At 48.0% G+C, this 13,510-nt stretch overlaps 1 protein-coding gene and 1 long non-coding RNA gene across 2 annotated transcripts in view; one reads left to right on the top strand and one right to left on the bottom strand.

Moving 5' to 3' along the window:
• LOC148754936 (uncharacterized) overlaps positions 1-13,510 on the top strand; it is a 113,845-nt gene that overhangs the window by 32,796 nt on the left and 67,539 nt on the right. The gene's annotated exons all lie outside the window — the stretch shown is intronic.
• The window catches only part of CFAP77 (cilia and flagella associated protein 77), a 119,243-nt gene that overhangs the window by 29,148 nt on the left and 76,585 nt on the right, over positions 1-13,510 (bottom strand). The window lies entirely within an intron of this gene.

Consider the following 13,510-nt stretch of genomic DNA (forward strand, 5'->3'; position numbering starts at 1 on the left):
GGGGACAGTACTGCAAGTGAGACCTGCTGAGGATAACCAACTAGGTGATGAGGGCGAGTTCTCTGTGGAAGAAGCAGAGCTGATAAATGCAGGCGGAATGATAGAATCGAGGGGAAGGGACCCACTATTTTACGAGTCCTAATAAAGTAATGGATTTAGGTGATAATTATCAATGGCTGCTAACATGGTTAGGTGGAAGGCAGATGGCGAACTTTATAATGGATGGGTCAGGCGGCAGCAACTGAACCAAAGGATCAATTCTTTTTTATTGTGGTAAAATACACATAACATGACATTTACCCAAATGATCAATTTTATCCTCACTGAAAGTGACAAGTAGACACTGTGCTGGAGGTGACACCATAGGAGGTACGCAGCACCACCCACCAAATATTTATGGGGAAAAGAAAAAAAGCAAAAGTGAACCTGAGGATAATCAAACGTCTAGACCAGAACTGCAAACAAAAATATAATGTGAGGCACCATGTAACTAAATTTTTTTTCCAGTAGCCATGTTAAAAAGAGTAAAAAGAAGCAAGTAGAATTAATTTTACTAATATATCTAAAATATTGTCATATTACTGTGTAATCCCTTTAAACTATTAATGAGATATTTAACAGATCGAGTTTTTAAATATGAATTTAAATCAATTCAAATGAAATAAAATGGAAAATTCAGTTCCTCAGTGGCCACATTCCAGGTGCTGGTAAGTCAGCTGGGCTGCTGCTGCCACACTGGACACACAGCTCTCAGACCACCTACCACCGTTTACAGGAGCTGCAGGGGACAGAGGACGCCATCCGCCATGTTCAGAGTGTGGGACAATCCCCAAGACAAATGACTCAATCACTTCAGCAAAGAACATTGGAGAAAAGAGAGGTTGAGGAAGTGAGACAGATTAAAAGTGACTTAAGAAACACATCAACCAAAAGCAATATGTGGACCTTGTTCAGAGCCTGAATCAAACAAACCAACAGTGGGAAGGTGTTTTGGGGTGCAAGCAGGGAAAATGAACGCTAGCTGAGTTTTAGAAGCCATTGAGGTAATACTGCAAATTATGTTGTGTGTGCTGACGAGACTGATTATTTATGTTAAGTCTTTATCTGTTGGAGATCCATATGAAAGGGTTTGTGGGTGAAACAATATATTGTTTAGGATTTGCTTTAAAAGAGAAACTCCAGGAAATAATAAAACACATAAAAATAAAATAATGTAAAATAAAAGGATGACAGAAGAATGGCAGGATGTATTGATAATTGTTGAAGTTGTGAGGTGTGAAGGTTGCTCCTGCTGTATTACTGTTGCTACCCTTTTGTGCGTGTTTGAAAAGTTTCAGAATAAGAAGTAAACAGAAAGAAAAACAACAACAACAACCAAGGACTAACGTTTATTATTTCCCCCATTCACTCCTTTCTGCTCTTCCTTTGGCTCCTCAACAGTCTCAGCCACCTTCTCCCTCACTCAATTCAAGACTGAGCTGGTTATTTCCTCATTTCTCTGGGCCAGAGGTTGTCAGATTGTGGTGCTTAAGTATCACCCAGGCCCAGAGGTTCTGATTCAGGAAGTGGATGGGGGCCCAAGAAATAGCAGTTTTAGTGAATAGAGGAAGTAGTTCTGATACAGGGTGTAGCGGGTTCAATAGTGGGCCCCCAAAAGATATGTTTCCATCCTAATTCTCAGAACCTGTGGATGTGACTTTATTTGGAAAAAGGGCTTTTGCAGGTATAGTCAAGTTAAGGATCTCGAGATGGAATAAGCAATGAAATGCCTTTTAGGGCCCTAAGTCCAATGACAAGTGTCCTTATAAGAGACTCACAGAGGAAAGACTCAGAGAGAAGAGGAAGGGCCATGTGAAGACGGAGGCCGAGATCAGAGTGATGCTGCCACAAGCCTTGGAGCTCCTGGGGCTGCCAGAAGCTGGGCGAGTCAGGACTAGACTCTCCCTAGAGCCTCCGGAGGGAGCACGGCCCTGCTGACACCGCAATCTTGGAGTTCTGGCCTGGTCCAGAACTGGTCCAGAATGCGTTTCTGTGTTTTTTTTTTAAGATTTTATTGGGGAAGGGGAACAGGACTTTATTGGGGAACAGTGTGTACTTTGAGGACTTTTTTCCAAGTCAAGTTGTTGTCCTTTCAATCCTAGTTGTGGAGGGTGCCGTTCAGCTTCAAGTTGTTGTCCTTTCAGCCTTAGTTGTGGAGGGCGTAGCTCAGCTCCAGGTCCAGTTGCTGTTGCTAGTTGCAGGGGGCGCAGCCCACCATCCCTTGCAGGACTCGAGGAATTGAACCGGCAACCTTGTGGTTGAGAGGATGCGCTCCAACCAACTGAGCCATCCGGGAGCTCAGCAGCAGCTCAGCTCAAGGTGCCGTGTTCAATCTTAGTTGCAGGGGGCGGAGCCCACCATCCCTTGCGGGACTTGAGGAGTTGAACCGGCAACCTTGTTGTTGAGAGCCCACTGGCCCATGTGGGAATCCAACCGGCAGCCTTCGGAGTTAGGAGCATGGAGCTCTAACCGCCTGAGCCACCGGGCTGGCCCATTTCTGTTGTTTTAAGCCACCACATTTGTGGTCATTTGTTATAGCAGCCCAAGGAAAGGAATGCACAGGGGTTCCTCAGCCCACACTTTGGGAAACACCAAAGGAAACTGCTATGCAGATGAGCGGCAGCCAGAGAAGGTCCTCTGACTGGAAATCACAGAGCCCTTTATAGCGGAAGGAAACACAGATCGCCTTCTGTAAACTATGCTGTGTGCATGGACCCCGGACCTCTGGGAGGCTTGTTCTCAGCACGTTCTGGGTCAGGGAGTCTGGAGTGGTGGAGGTGCTACATCCAGGACCCACATTTGAGGCTTAAAGCCTCAGCAGTCACCAAGTCCCAGCTGAGTGACTGGTCCCTAGCCCCTGAAGTCCCAGGAAGCTGCAGAGAGCATTCTGTGCAGGTGTGCACGGACACTGGGGAGTGGGGCCACAACCTGTATCATGTTTTCAGATGCGCGAGCACCCCAGGAAAGGGCCAAGCCTCTGCTCTTACCCCTTATTTCACAGACAAAGGATGAGCAAATGGAGGTACTGCGACCCCCGAGATCGTATGGTGAGGACCTGAGACCGCCAGCCTTGAGCTAGTCTTTGTGTTTGGTTTGGTGTGCACGATGGTCTCAAAAGACTTTGAAATCCACGTCAACACCTAAACATTACTGTGGGGACAGAGTCCCAGAGAGCAGTTTCCAGGCTCTCAGTCTCACGTGGAAAGGTGCTGGCTCGGGTAGTAGATGGTCATCAGCTGTGACTAGTTGGCCATCAGCTATAACCAGTTAGCCGTTGGCCATTAATATAACTGCCATGGCAATGCTACAGGGTTGGTTAGTTGGTTGGTTGGTTGGTTGGTTGGTTGCCAGAGAAACAGACTGCGGATTGCGGTTAGCAAGTGTGGACGGCAGATTGCAGATCGTGTGGATCCTACTTCCTGTGTCTCCCCCCCCCCCCCGCCGCCAGCGAGACTGGGGTGCAGGAAGACCCCTCGATGGGGTACTGACAGATGTTTGCTTTTGTGTCTCGACAGTGAGAATATAGTGGTATGACTCCCCTATCCATGGCTCCGTGGGTGTTCCTTTTTGGCCTCACCATATCCTGCTTTCTCGTGCAGGGAGCAGGACCAGAGACCCTGCATGACATTTACATTAAAAAAAAACCAACTTTCCAGACTCTTGAAAATGTGGCAGTTCTGACCATGTGGATCTGCACTCCTAGGTGGTGACATTTGGCAGACACCGAGTGTCAGGTTCCATTAGCCCCAGTCCTCTCCCTTCCCCACTGCCCTTTGCTGGACTGGACCTTGGACATCCCTGGCCCACCCGCCCTCTCCGTCTGTGCTCCTGCTACAGGCTGGCTTCCCTGCTTCCCCACATGTGGACCTCGTCGGGCCTGGCTGACCCTGGACTCTATCTGAGTGGAAGTTCAGTGGCTTTGAAATGCCACTTAGGCTCAGAGGTGTCTTCACAGAGCAGCCTGAGACGCCGCTACAAACAGTGGCTCTTTGTTTTCCTGTTCCTTTACCCCTGTGGCGACTTTTATTACTTAATTATTACACACCCCATGCTTCTGAGCAGCCTAATTTATAGCTGTGCTTTCTAATGACACTAGATGGTAAGTGGCACTATCTTCCCCAAGAGGCCGTTCACCACAGAAAAGCTATCTTCGCAGCAGCCCCCACTGTATACATCACCACAAACCTACCTCACAGCCCTCCTGCACCTGCGCTGACCGTCTTTGTGTCCTGCTCTGGCCAGCGGTTCTTATTACCTGGGAAGAGGCAGGGAGGGGCTCAGCGCGGGAGAGTAGCTGGCAAACCTGCTGACACACAACCCCTGAGCCCTGACTGGCTAACGCCGACCCAGCAGGGTTTGCCTATTTCTACTTGGCTCATTAACTTGGATAAAAAGGTGGGGGAGGCTTGTCTGATGTGGGGGAAACTCAGAAAGTAGATCAGATCACGTCATCCCTTCCTTAAAATGCCCTCGATGGCCTCCCATTCCTTAGGCGACGCCTAGACTCCCTGCCATGCCCAGCAAAGCCCTCCCCTCTCCACCTCCTCCCTGAAATTCAGCTGCTTCTGTGTTCAGGTCTCAGCTGTGGAGTCACCTCCTCAGAGGCTCGTCCCTGACCAGCGCATCCTCCAATGGCTCTCCCCGGGTGACCTCCCGTGCAGGGCCACACTCCTTCATTCATTGACTGGCTGATAATCTGTCTCGGCCATTGAATGCCAAACCAGAAGAGCAGGAATGGTTTACGTCTGCTGTGAACTGGCCCAGTGCTGCTCTCAATAATTATTTATTGTTGAGAGAAAGAGGGATGGAAGGAGAGAAGGGGGAAAGAGATAGAAAAAGTGGGAGTAGGCAAAATTTTAGGCGATACACTTTTCACAAGTCAGGATATTGTAAATTAGGCTAGCTATGAGTTACAGTTAGCGAAAGTAAGTAAATGGATGGAAATGCAATTCAATGGAGGAAGGAAAGTCTTTTCAATAAATGGTGCTGGAACAACTGGACGCCATAGGCAAAAACAAAAGAAACAACTCTCAAATTAAGTCTCACACCTTACGCAAGAATTGATTCAAAATGGATCATAGACTTAAATGTAAAACTTGAAAACTTTTAAAGAAATGAAGGAGAAAATCTTTGGGACTGAAGGCTAGGCTAGATGATGACTTTTTAGACTTGACACCAAAAGCATGATCTGTGTGACAGAAAAATAGATAAATTGGATTTCCTCAAAATTAAGAACTTTTTATCTGTGAAAGATCCTCTTAAGATGAAAACTACAGACTGGGAGAAAATATTTGCAAACCACATTATCTGGCAAAGGACTCCTACCTACAATATGTAAAGAACTCTCAAAACTCAACAAAACAGACAAACAAACAATTCAGTTAGAAAATGGGCAAAAGACGTGAAGAGACATTTCATCTAAGAGGATATATAGACGATGAATAAATGCATGGAAAAATAGTAAACATCCCTAGCCATTAGAGACATGCAAATTAAGACCATGATGACATATCCGTACGCATCTGTTAATACAGCTGAAATCAGAAATAGTGACAATACCAAATGCCGATGAGGACACAGAGAAACTAAACGTCTCATACGTTGCTGGTGGGAATGTAAAATGGTACAGCCCTTCTGGAAAATAGTTTGGCAGTTTCTCAAAAAAAAAAATTGAACATACACTCACCATGTGGGCCCAGCGATCGCATTCCTGGGCATTTATTCCAGAGAAATGGGAATTATGTCTACGCAAAAACCTATACACAAATGGTCATAACAGTTTCATTTGTAATAGCCCCAAACGGGGAACAACCAAAATATCCTTCAATGGGTGAATGGTTAAACAAACCACGGTGCGTCCATGCTGCGGGATACAACCCAGCAATGGGCAGGAACCAACTGTTACTACACACACGACTTGCATGATTCTCAAGGCCGTTACGCTGAGTGACATGGCCTTCGATTCCATGCATATAACATTTTGGGATTTTGCAGGGACAAGGGGTCACTATGTGGTAGTATGGGGGAGCTCTTTGAGGTAGCAGAATAGCTCTATATTTTCATTGTGGTACACAAATCTGCATATGTGATAAAAATGCGTAGAACAAGACAGACAGACACACACGCACACACACTCCAGTGAGTGCAGGTAAACTGGTAAAATCTGAAGTCTGTGTATTGTACCAATGTCAATTTTTTAGTTTTGGTATCGCACCATAGTTATGTAAGATTTTATTATTAGAAGAAAAGGGATAAGAGTATGCAGGATCTCTCTGTACTATTTTTATAACTTCCTGTGAATCTGGAAGTTATTATTTAAAGTAAAATATTTTTAAATGCAATCAAGCATGCGAGAGGAGACTGAAATAGCTTTCTACTTTATACAAGACTACTACCAAATTAGGGTCATTCAAAAGAGATAATCAAAGAGTATGGAGTCAAATTATGTAGGGAAAAAAGAACTTAGGGTGTGTCAGACAATTTTCTAAAATTGTGTGAGTTTTCTGGATTTTGTGATCTGTAGTATTCGTCAGCTTATTTAAAATATTAATTTTTTTAGATTTCTTCTCTCATTCTAATTAAGTATTCAGTTTTATGCCTAAATTTGCATTCATGATTTTGAATTAAAAAAAAAAAAGATTTTAATAGGGGGCCGGCCTGGTGGCTCAGGTGGTTGGAGCTCCATGCTCCTAACTCCAAAGGCTGCCAGTTCAGTTCCCACATGGGCCAGTGGGCTCTCAACCACAAGGTTGCCGGTTCGACTCCTCGAGTCCCACAAGGGATGGTGGGTTCCGCCCCCTGCAACTAAGATTGAACACGGCACCTTGAGCTGAGCTGCCTCCCAGATGGTTCAGTTGGTTGGAATGTGTCCTCTCAATCACAAGGTTGCCGGTTCGACTCCCGCAAGGGATGGTGGGCTGTGCCCCCTGCAACTAGTAACGGCAACTGGACCTAGAGCTGAGCTGCGCCCTCCACAACTAAGACTGAAAGGACAACAACTTGACTTGGAAAAAAGGCCTGGAAGTACACACTGTTCCCCAATAAAGTCCTATTCCCCTTCCCCAATAAAATCTAAAAAAGAAAGACTTTATTGGGGAAGGGGAACAGGACTTTATTGAGTTCCAGGACTTTTTCCAAGTCAAGTTGTTGTCCTTTCAGTCTTAGTTGTGGAGGGCGCAGCTCAGCAACAGGTCCAGTTGCCTTGTTGTTAGTTGCAGGGGGTGCAGCCAACCATCCCTTGTGGGACTCGAGGAGTCGAACCGGCAACCTTGTGGTTGAGAGCCCACTGGCCCGTGTGGGAATCAAACTGGCAGCCTTTGGCGTTAGGAGCACGGAGCTTCAACTGCCTAAGCCACTGGGCTATTGAATATTTTTTCTTAAAGAAAGCCCCAAACTTAAATAAGCTTCAGGTCCCACAAAACCTGGAACTGCCCTTGAGTGCAAATCAGATATTTTTTTAAATTATAAGAGACTATGACGTATAACTTTATGCTGATAAATGTAAAAACCAAAACAAAGTGGATGGTTTGTCTAGGAAAACACAAAAGATCAAAGTTGACTGAAGTGCATCTAGCAGAGCCCTGGCTAGCAGGCTCAGGGACATCTGTACACTTGAGCTCTCCCCACCTCCCTATCCAAAGTATTCCAGGGCTTTCCAGAACCTTTTATGAAAAGCCTCCCAATTCGTTTTCTGACCCTAAACCAGGGCAAGGAAAGTGTATATGCCGTTGGTCAGTCTCATTCCATAAGAACGAATGAAAGAATATTAAATGGAAGGTTCCAGATCTAATTGCACAAGGTATTAATAAGCCAAGGCCCTGCTGTAACGCCCTCTGCTCACCCTGGAGCCTCGCAGCGGGGGAGGCGGTCACAGAGCGGCTCACTCTGCCCCTCCCATGAGCTTCCCACTGAGCCGGGGGAGGAAAGAAACTTTTCTCCCAATGAAGCTGGAAGTTTTGACTATTACATCAGACCAGACACGTTAACTAGAGCACCGAGATGGACTTTTGTAACTGGAAGTGACCAGAAAAGTCGTGGATGCCTGAAACTTCCCCTGGGAAAGGGGCCGAGAAGGACGTTGACCCTGAGAATGGGTCTGAACAAGGCAAGGAGAACACACGTGTCCTCAAATTGCCCTGCGGCTCCCACTTGTTCACCGCACTGGTCACGTTTATACAAGTGACAGTGTGTGTCTTTATTAGGAAATATTACATGGCTGCCAGAAAAAATGAAGTGGTCATAGGGGTAATGACCCAGAAAGATCTCTGAGACGTGTCAAGTATGAAGAAACAAGTTGGGGGAGAGCTATGCACGTGTAAGAGCATCCACAGAGGCGTGAATGCATGGAAGACAGACTGGAAGACCCACTGGTGATGACCCTGGGGTGCGGGGCTGCCACGGTGGGAGTGGCAAGGGCGCTTCCCCTTCCTGTCTATTACCTGGTTCTATGTGACTCTTCTGCAATGAATAAAGCAAAACAACAACAACAACAACAACAACAACAAAAATGCAAGTCTGAAAAGTCGTGTGACTCGGCTCGGGCCACACAGCCAGTGATGGGGTGATGGCTCCGGGACCCAGACTCCATGTCAGGATGTCCACACTTTCTGCCTGCTTCCTCCATCCTCAGGGCAACTCTAGAGACAGATATTAATATCCCCATTTGACAGATGAGAAATCGGAGGCCCAGAGAAGTCCATTGTCTTGCCCAAAACCGCACAGTCAGTGAGTGACATGTTGCATTCGCATTGGAAGCGTGTGGGTGTACTGCCCAGCAGCCTTGCCCCCTGCAGTACCAAGGCCGAGTGCCAGTGTGGAGATGGCCATTGGAGCTCAGAGGAGAGAACGGTTAGTTGAGCAAGGGTGTGCGATGAGAAAAGTCCCTTCTGAGCCTTTTGAAAGGTCTTAGGAGATGAGCAGAAGATGGCCAGGAGGGGAAGTGATGCAAGGAGGACCAGACAGAGGGCTCAGCATGAACAAAGACAGGGAATGAGGCTTGGCTGGTGCCACGCCTCCCAGCCCTCGACTGGCCCGATGGGTACTGGAGAATAACAGCAATCCAAAAAATACCTCCCATTTTAATGAGCACTTACTATACGGAGCCAGCTGTTGAGCACTCCAGCTGCAGTCTCAGTGAGTCTTCATAACTCTGCAAGTGAAGATGAACATTCCCGCTTTCAGATGGGGAAACTGAGGCTCAGAGAAATCAAGCAACTTGCCCAAGGTTTGCTCACAGACACCGAGCAGCCAGGTGGCAGAGCCAGGCTCCAAGTCCGGGGTCCCCGAGCTGTAAGGGTGCTCCTAACTGTTGTCTGTGTGTCTGGACCCCACAGCGGGGGGGTCTGCCTGGTCCAGTCACCTTTGTCTAGGTGGCCTGGCCGCTGGTCCTGCTCTGTGCCTGGCTGGTCGACTTAAGTTGTGCTCTTCTACAGTTTGCTTCTCAGACAGTTTTTCCTCCACACAAGGAAGCCAATTTGTCCTGGCCCCCCTGCTGGCCCCACCCTGGGGGTTTCAGGTGCTCAGGCTTAGGGCGTCCTCAGTTTCTGAGCAGACCCCCTCAGGGACGTTTAGGCCACCGCTGTGGGCTTCGACAAATTATCGCTGATAACCTGGCAGGAACCGCTTGGAAAAGTTCCTCACCAGCCTGACATTCCCACTAACAGCAGAACCATGTCAAAACTAAGTCTAATAAAGTGGGAAACAGGGAATACAATGAGGGGAAAGCAGCTCCCACTCGGGATAGGCCTGCAAGAAACTTCAAATTAGTTCAATCAAATCCATCTCGGCTGCCTCGCGATTGATACCCCAGACCAGGGGTTGATCTCCGATGAAGGCAACCGGGAAGAGCAAGGGGAATGGAGATTATCATTTGCAAACATTAGGCTGACACTTTGTGCGTGCGGGGGGGATGAGGGCTGACAGCTCTGATTTGCCCGTGCGGCTCCTCTCTGCCAAAGAGTGCTCTGTGGATTAGAGGGGGCCCCTTTCATGGCAACCCATCTTCATCTTCGCTGCTCATTAAAACTTTGTGGAGCTGGAGAACTTGGCGGAGGAGAGGAAGCTGTAGGAACCTTCTGAGGGACTTCAGGTACACATTTGTTGAAAGGTGTTTGAGAAGGGAGCCTTGGGTCTGACAAACCGGATTTTAGTACGGCTCTCCGTTCACAGCGGGCTAAAATAATTGGTCATCAGTGACTACTAATTCGGTTTAGTAGCCAGAGGCAATTTTTTTCTTCCTGGAAAATCAATGACAGTACGGAGATCTGTTCAACGTGATTCCGCTCCAGACGGGTCCTTATTTGGCGCTTGATGCTTCTTCCAGTAGAGACAGCTATTTTGTTAAAATAAAATTAAAATCCATCTCTAATGTGCCAGTGGTCCCAGAGGGCGGGAGAGGCGAGGGCACCCGCACAGCCTCCAGGGCTGAAGGAGTGGACAGTGGCTTCGGGGATGGGCAGTGCCTCTGAGGCTGGCGTGAAATTGAGAGCATGCCGTGGGCCACAGGCGGTCTGGTTTTGGAGGAGGCTGGAGGGCTGGACTTCTCCCAGAGGTTCAAAATCAAAATCGGAAGCAGGGGAGACACCCGACAGTGGCCCGACTTGTCTTCCGTCTCCCGGATGTGTTCCTTCGCGCTGGATGGGGCCTCGGAAGGAAGGCCTTGCCATCTCCGACAGTAGGACCGTGCACTTCCCGGATGGGCTCACCTGTCACTGTCCAGTGACTTGTGTGGCCATTTCCCGAGCACGTTGCTTGTGCCTGAAGTTGCACCGCTGTTTTTCGTTTTTTGGTGTGTTTTTTTAAAACAAGCAGTTCTGACTAAGATTGCCCACATAGTACTAAAGCCACTGTTAAATCCATATTTTTTGCTTTTTTAAATCGGAATTTTAATTGAGGTCATGGCAGATTCACTGCAGTTGTAAGAAATAATACGGGGGTCCCGTGTATCCCTTACCCAGTTTCCCGCAATGGTAACATCTTGTAAAACTAAAGGACAAAGTCACATCCAGGATATTGGCATTGAGACAATCCACTCCATCTAATTCAGATGTCCCCAAATTACTCGGACTCGCGTGTGTATTTATTTCTATGCAAATTCATCACGTGTAAATTCGAGTACTCACCACCATAGACAAGACACAAGACAGTCCATCACCACAAAGATCCCACCGGCTTTCCTGTTCTAACCATGCCCACTGCCCTCTCCCTGCATCCATGTGCCAGGGACTGTTTCATTTCATCCTTACAAGACTCCTGCTAGATAGGAACTAGTATCATGTCACAAGCCCCCCCGCACCGTGTTATTGATAAAGAAACTGATTGATAAAGAACTACTGACATTGACATTGTACTATGGATACAGAGATCAACGAGATGGAATAACGTGTTCAGGACCCGTATCTGGCAATGCTGCACGAACGTGTTGCAAATAGCAGATTCGAGGCCGTACCTGTCCTGCACACCTGCAGAGTTTGGCCTGTAACGTTTTTAAAACTCTTGTTACCAATATCTATATATTTTTAAAATCAGAAGAATTCACATAAAAATCCAAATCGCTGGCTTTCCTCGATGAGGCCTTAGGCTGTCCGGTAACACTGGGACCACATCCTCACATGACACTAGTTTGGAGCTGCCGCCCTGAGACCAGGCACGTGTTCAAGTTTGACGCAGTCCCCACTGCTCCCTGCTGCCTCATGCAGGGCTGGCATTGCCCTCTAACCTGCCAGCCTGCTGCAGGTCTGGGAAATTGTACCCTGGCTCCATGCCTCCTAAATAACAAAAATACTTGGTGTCTCTCTTTCTTCCCCAAAGCTCAAACGACTCTGGACTGCTGAACTCACACCATTTCTCTTGACACAGGAGGAGGTAGTAATAATCCCACTTACAGGTGAAAAAATGGAGGACCATGGAGATGTAAGGTGTGCCCAGAGCGCCTGCTGAGTCTGGAGTCCTTGGGCTTCGAGGCGAGTTTCCCATCCTCCCTCTGCCTTCATCTTTCTTCCCTCCCAAAAGCGGGAGGCTGGAGGGCACCGGGAGACACGGAGAGAGTGAGAGAAAGGAAGAAACTCCCTTAAAGGAAGAACCTGAAGGAAAAAACCAGGCCCCAGGGGACAACATTTCATGGGGAACCATGAAAATGTTTTAATTCTTTTTTACATCAGAAGAAAAAATAATCCAGCCTGGATTAGATTCATCTTTATAGCAGCACAGAGGAAGGGGCTCACAAAGGTGAGTGCCCAGTGCCCTGGGAAATCACTGCCACCGACTGCCCTCGAGCCAGAAAACACAGGCCTGGGACTGGATAAGAAGTTACATTTTAATACTGTCTCCCTGCTCTCATCATGCTGAGGCCAGAGACTCTTCGTCTTGAGGGTGAATAAGAATCACCCTGAGAATTTACTGACAGTAGAGATGCCTGGCAGCGCCATTAGACATTCTGACCCACCGGGACAGACTGTCTGACCCATCTGCATTTTATTTGGGGGGTACTCCCCACCCTCTAGGTAATTCTGGCCAACATGGTCTCTGGCACCCTTAGGAGGTTACATCTCTGAGCCTTTCCTGCAGACCACCCTCCAACCTGGCTGCCACCAGCACTTCCATCTGGGATGGCTGGCCAGCCACTTCTGGCCCCAAGGGACTGCTGCTGCCCCTTCATTCCCTCCCAACCCCCACTGCCTTTTGCTTAATTGTCCGTCATTGGCCCCAGGGCCTGTCTTTTCTAACTAGCCTGGAGGAAGGGGTGGTAATTGAGGCAGCCACAGCCTGTCTCGTGGCAGGACTCTTAGAGCTAATTAGAGAAGAGGACCTCTGGGCTTGTGGTTAGTTTTTAATTGTTTGTGGATCCAACATAAAAGCTAATGACAGAGGAAGGAGGCTTAGTTAGCAGCACACTCCTGACTTCTAAATTTGTCTAAGAGGTCATTTGCAATTTGTTAACATTTTTCACAAGGGTGAATTCAATTAGCAGCTCCCTGCACAGGCACCCAGCGGTGGGTGAAGTGAAGGCCGCATTGGAGCTGGACTGCTCTCAGGAAGCCTCTCCCGACCTGGAGCGCCCGCTTCCCAAACTTGGGAGCTCTCCCTGCGTACGCCCACCTCTGCCCCTCCGGAGAGAAAAGGCTCAACGAAGCCAAATGGATGTGGCTAAGAACCAAATATCCTCTAGGCCCCTTGGGGGGAATCTACTGTGCAGGGCGATTCTAGTGCCTGGGGGAAAGGAGAGTAGCCGACTGGACTGCTCTGCCAGGGAGGTGGCGAGGCTGGTGGACAGAGCGCCGGGAGAAGAATCGGGGTGTCCAGCATCAGCTGAGAAGGTCACACTTCAGCCCAGCAACTGCACTTGTGGACATCGACCCCTAGAAATCCTGCACAGGTGTAAGGTCATAGGGGGAAGGACAAACGACTTGGATGCCCAGCGATGGGAGATGCAGACAGCTGACCAGGGTGACATTTGCAAATGGGAGTGAAAAAA

The sequence above is a fragment of the Rhinolophus sinicus genome, chromosome 16 (genome assembly GCF_057876585.1).
Source record: "Rhinolophus sinicus isolate RSI-liver-muscle chromosome 16, RSI-T2T, whole genome shotgun sequence".
Lineage (NCBI taxonomy): Eukaryota > Metazoa > Chordata > Mammalia > Chiroptera > Rhinolophidae > Rhinolophus > Rhinolophus sinicus.